This window comes from Python bivittatus, unplaced genomic scaffold (genome assembly GCF_059951505.1).
Source record: "Python bivittatus isolate LINGU-HERP-01145 unplaced genomic scaffold, Pbiv_v1 ctg000350_np1212, whole genome shotgun sequence".
NCBI lineage: Eukaryota > Metazoa > Chordata > Lepidosauria > Squamata > Pythonidae > Python > Python bivittatus.
In genome coordinates, this window is record NW_028277074.1 from 40037639 (window position 1) to 40043638 (window position 6000).

Genomic DNA, 6000 nt, shown 5'->3' on the forward strand with positions numbered 1-6000 from the left:
ATTGAGTTGTATCAAGATGGTCATTATGTCTGGTGGTTTTTCCATGGTGACATAGAACAGCAATAACACATAATGATTTATCATATCACTAGCTGTTCTTCATTACCTCTTGTTCAGAATGGTAGATGTATGCATGATTTTATGGAACAGCTAAGTATTTCCTCTCTCTAAGGCCTTTTTATTTCCTGTGGTACCCTACGGGAGTATGGACCTGTTTCTATGACACTCAGTTCTATATTATATCAAAAAGCCCAGCAAATATGATTCTGAAAAAGTGAATGTTAATAGACAACTTTGAACAAGAATTATAATCTCTGGGTTTAATCCCAGGGGAATTCTTATCCCTAGGTTTAATCCCAGGATAAGGATAAATTAATCTGTTTTAGTTTCTATATGATCTAATTTTTCAAGCAGAAATTATTTGAACCCTGTTTTCACAACAATGTTAAAATTAAAAAAAAACTGCTTGAAAAATCCACAGAATTTTTATATCTATGAAAAATCATATACATTTCTATAGGCCTTTTTGAAAAATACATGCATTTAAAAATATTTTTAATAAATTGATGTCTTTCTGTATGCTGTTTCCATTTTGTATGTGTCTAGGGTTTTCTTGTATAGGTAGAAAATCTTAGTTATCCTATTTTATAATCTTAGGTATTAATTGTCAGATAGAATGAATATTTTTAGGTCAGTCAGTTTTGTCAATTTAATTTACTAAATCTCTAATGTTTTGGGAAAGAAATCTTAACCACATCTGTGATATAATTATTACTTATAGCTTTTTTTACATGCAAGGGCTTCCTATTCATTTTATTGGAGGGAAAAGTTTCATAAGTACTACAACATAATTAAAAAAACATGTGGGAGATCTATGACTACATGTGGAATGGATTGTCAGAAAAAAAGAACTAAAATTGTAACAGATTGGTTTCATAGATTATAATAGTCATACTTCACATGGAATTTATTAAAATATTTGTTTAGTGAATGTTTATCATATATTAAGAAAGTAGCTGGTTAATATTCAATAACAAAATTCACAGAGGTTAAGTTTATAGAACAAATTTACCAAGCAAATTAATTTCAGCCTCATTTGACAGTAATATAAAGTCAGTTTAAGATCTTAAATTATTTCTCTTAATAGAAGTCTATGGAATCTCTTGGCCTTTCTCCATTCTTCAACATTACTTCTGACAGCAGCCAATTTTAGTGAAGAAATATTAATACACATAAAAGTCAGCCTAAACCTTAGCAATAGCTTTCAGTTAATCCTAGATTTTGTCCATAGACAGCACGGAGGAAACAAGTCTTCATGTTCTCAAGATGGAATGCTAGATTACATGGAATATTAGCCCTGCAAAATATTAAATGCAGACCCTTTTAATTTCATAATATTGTGCAAAGTTATCATGGCTGAATACATTTTGGAAATATTGCAGAAATTAGAATAATCAGAATCAGACAATCGTGCTAGAAATGTGGTTAGTAATGCATGTTTTTGACTGATATCATATGTGCCTTGCTAGGCAACAAGATCTGCTTATGCTCGTAGTTTTATTAGACTGTATTTTTATATATACAATACTTTCAGATATGGGTTATGATTCCTATTATTGGAAACCTGTTTATTAAGTCCAATGGAATTTAAATCTCATTTTCTGTATAGGGTCAGATATTACATATAGAAATACCTTTAAAAAATCTAATTTAAAATATATGTTGTTGGGAAAGTCAAACTGTCAGCGGCAACATGGAACACAAATGGGACTGTATCTAATGGGATTTGTTTACCAGCAAAACAGATACTCTGGTGTAATGGATTCACTTTCAAATCTGCTCCAGAGGTTGTAGATTTGGGGGCACAGCAATGCTAGGGGGAAGAAAAGAAAGGGAAACATGATGGTTTATGGAGATTTATCTAACTATATTAATTCTTACGCCAACTGCCGTCTACCCAGATCATACAGTCTTTATCTGTGGACTTTTCTCCAAGGTTATGGTTAAATTCAGTGAGGTGCTCTCACCAAATGAAGAACAGAAAAATGGCACTCTTTTATGTGCTGTAAAAGCAATGGGGGAGAAATGTACTTTCAGACTTGCATAACTGATGTCAGCCTAGCAAGGCAGTCCAGACAGGAAGCACAACTGGATGGACTAATTCTACTTTATTGTAAGGTTACATTAACAGAATCTTGCAAGTCTGAAAGTACATTTCTCCCCCCATTGCTTTTACAGACCAAGAAACTAGGGAAGATCCCTTCTGAGATGTTTGCCATGCCCCCATTTCTTTTGTGGGCTAAGCTGCCTCTTGTCTGACCATTCCCCTGATTGTGGCTCTTCCCTCTGACTCCCAAGGTCATTCCCACATACCATTATACTTTCTGTTCTTTATTCATTTTACTGAATCTTTGAGTTGCATGAAAGAAGCAACATCTACTTGAAAAAATGTAATTGAACTGAAGGGCAGGCATGACAGTGAGTGGTTTCAGGCTTCATAGGGGGAGAGCCCTGTTTGTCTATGGTAGTAAAAAAAATCAGGAGGATTCTGGTAGCACCTTTTCCAAATAATAAATGTTATTAAAAGGCATAAGCTTTTGTAAGCTGCAACTCACAAGAGCTTATGTCTTTTAATAAAATGTGTTAGAAGAGGTGCTACCAGTCTCCTCATTTACACACTCGTTTCAAGTGTGTAATCCAAACTCATCAACTTAACTCTTAAATTATTATTAATTACTAAACTCATTAGCTCTGAAGTGCTATAAATCTGAGTTAACAGAAGGCTGAATTGCATGAATTTTTGAGGTGTTTAACAGAAAATATAATTGCAGAGAACTGTTTGCTAAATTTCCTAAATGTTTTTAGTTCATATCTCTCAGAGATTCTTTATTATAATGGTGGAGTATTGTTAAGTAAAATAAAAACGACGACTTTAGAGTATAGTAAGTATAAACTTCCCCCAGATCTTAATGTTTTATCTAACCAAATGCAATCCAGACTGGATGGCGGTGCTTTCTTCTCTGCATGCTGTGATTAGAAAAAGGAAATACATTATTTGGTACACATTTTAATGCAAATTTCACACTTTTGAAATGATTATGCGAATTGAAATGCACTTCTCTTTAGACAGTGGCAGCTCTCTGGAAGTTGTGATGTACTTTTCCACAAAATGTCCCTTGTACTAAAATGGGTGTACTAGTGAAAACAACATGTAAAAGACAATTAAATTAAGAAAAATGCTTCTCTAAATGTGTGTGTGTGTGTGTGTGTGCATTCACGATTTTCTATGCAAACTTCTTTTAAAAACCACCACAACTGTAATTTTAATTTTAAACTGGGAAAATAAGAAACAAAAGGCAGTGAAATTGACCATTGAAATTGTGCTGCTTCCATGAAACAAACTGAGCCAGGCATCTGTAATATAACTGTCCAACTCCGCAGTTTGCTTGCTTATCTCTCAAGCTCAGTACATGGTCTCCTGGTTAAGGCTCAAAGGCCCTATTTTAACAGCACATAATGAGGTAGCTAAGCTTTCCAGTCTATCCTAGCTTTGGTCAAAACAGATTCAAGGCTGTCAGACTTGATAAAGACCAGCGCTGCCTGAAATGCAATATAGGGGTTGCAATATGCAAGCAGAAACTCTCTTTCTCTCTTTGAACTTGGACTGCATAATATTTACTGAGCTTCTTGATTAAGTGAGATCTAGGTCAACCCTTACGTTACTATGCAGAGAATTTTTTATAGAACAGAGATTTCTGTTTTACCCATTAAATAAATATACAAACAAAGAACCAGCCAGCCCCCACCAGAACAAACAATGTTCTGGGTCTTCACAATCTGCACAATGAATGGTTCCCACCTATCCAAGAATCTCAAGTAGGACAAATGCCAGTTATGTTTGGTGGAGAAATGGCTACCAAACACATGATAAATGCAACAACAACAACAACAACAAAAATTGTTTTGAATCCATGAAATGAAGTCAGGCTTAACAACTAATGCAACTGAGTATCACAGCAGTAAACTACAATAAATATTTGTGCAGGTTTATGTGATTCCTTTTTTACTTTAAAAACATACAAGCTAAACACGAGTTCTGTTCCATAGAAATGAATCACCATGGCTATTCATGTTTATTAAGCTCAACTGGCAATCTCTGCTTTTAGGAGAGCCACACTTCAAGAAAAGAATATATTATTGGTAGCTATTAATTGCACTATTAAATTATTCCTAGGAAAAATTATTACATTATTCCAGGTAATTCTTAATTGAAGAGGGAAAAATATCTAGCAACTATAGAATGGCTCAGATGTTCATAAATTGTTCCATATGTCCCAAGGAGTTTCTTCAAGCATATTCATAGCTGGAGCTGTTTTCTGGCAGTAGTTCATACCACCAGAAAATTATATCTGGAAATTATAGCTTGGCAAAATTGACAAACCTAATTCCAACCTACAAACTGGCTCTTTTATCAGCAAATAGGAAAGGGGAATATTATTAACAGATCACACCATTAAAATGTTTCATAGACTACCATACCCCTAACATGGGAGAATATATGATTTTGTCATTTCACATGATTTTGTCATATTCTGGAAATACCATAAATTGCAGGGATGTGAAAATCAGGTGTCATCATCTAAATATTCCCACTATATATTTAATCTAATCAGCTACTATATCACCATAGCTTTTGGAAGCACGGTCACACTAGCTGGGTCAAAAATAATCCCACTTACTTTCCCCAGAAGCTGATTGATACCTGATGTGTCTTATACACCAGAAAACTACTTGCAAGGCTTTACAACATCTCACTAGCCCTTAATACAGATAGCAGTAGGTATGTCTTGGCCACTGCAGCCAATTTGTGGATTTGTTCCAACAACATGGTAAACTGGATTGATAGGATAGGAAATTGATTGATTGATTAGGTTTATATCCTGCCTTCTCTCCAGGAACTTTGTCCTGTCTAGTGGTTCCCTTTTCAAATCCAGATATTGTAGGTCTACAAAGAGTAATATGGGAATGCCTAAACCTGGTCAATTGCCTTGATTTGCATCCCTAGTCCTCCAAGAAAAGGAGTTGGAGAGAAAGAGTAGCTGAAAAATAAGTCACGTTGTCATATAATTCACTGCCAATGCTTGGCAGCACAGAACATGTAATCATAAGGAGGAATGCCTTCAGGCATCACTCCTATTTCTGCATGCCTCATAGTGTGGTGGGGAAAGAATGAGTGATGTCATAAAGCCTTGGTATTGCTCTCTTGGAGCAAGGACTCACAAGATACTTTCTAGAAAAAAATAGGGAGAACTCCCTCCAATGCTTTTTATTTAGCAGTCTGATTGTATGCTATTAGAACCACCAGGAAGAAGATTTTATATACGGTATACTGTATATATGTAATTTTTATTAAAGTTTTTTTTAAAGGAAGAGTAAGTAAAAAAAAAAAGAAAGAAAAGAAAAAGAAAGGATCAAAGACAAAGCTAAAAGTGCAAGAAAGGAGAAAAAAGAAAAAAGGAAGGAAGGAAGAAGATTTGATGAATTAAGGGTTAACTGGCTAAGCAAGTTATGGGAACAAGCACTCTGCTTCTTCAGTGGTAAAGAAGAACATATGAAATTATGTACTTAGTGAAACCTCTAGTATATATCACTGAGTCCTTTTTATTGTTGAAGACTCTACTTAAGTTTTTGTTCCCTTTCCTGTTCCTTTGCTTTGCAGCCTCAACCATCAGCTATGTTGTAGGAACAGACAACAAATACAAGAAGATACTTTTTGTGGTGAAGTTGCCAAGTGCTTTTCTGTTGAAGTGGTAGGGTCAGCTAGGCAGAAGGAAGCATCTGGCTTGGGAAATAAACGTTGATGCATCTAGGAAGAACTGGGGGCAGCTGTTCCCAAACATTTCTCCTGAACTGTCTGGCTGTTCTATTAGTAGAAAATGTCAGTTTCACCCTCCCTTAGAAGTTTCTTGAGCTGGATGTAAATGGATGGTGGACGTATAA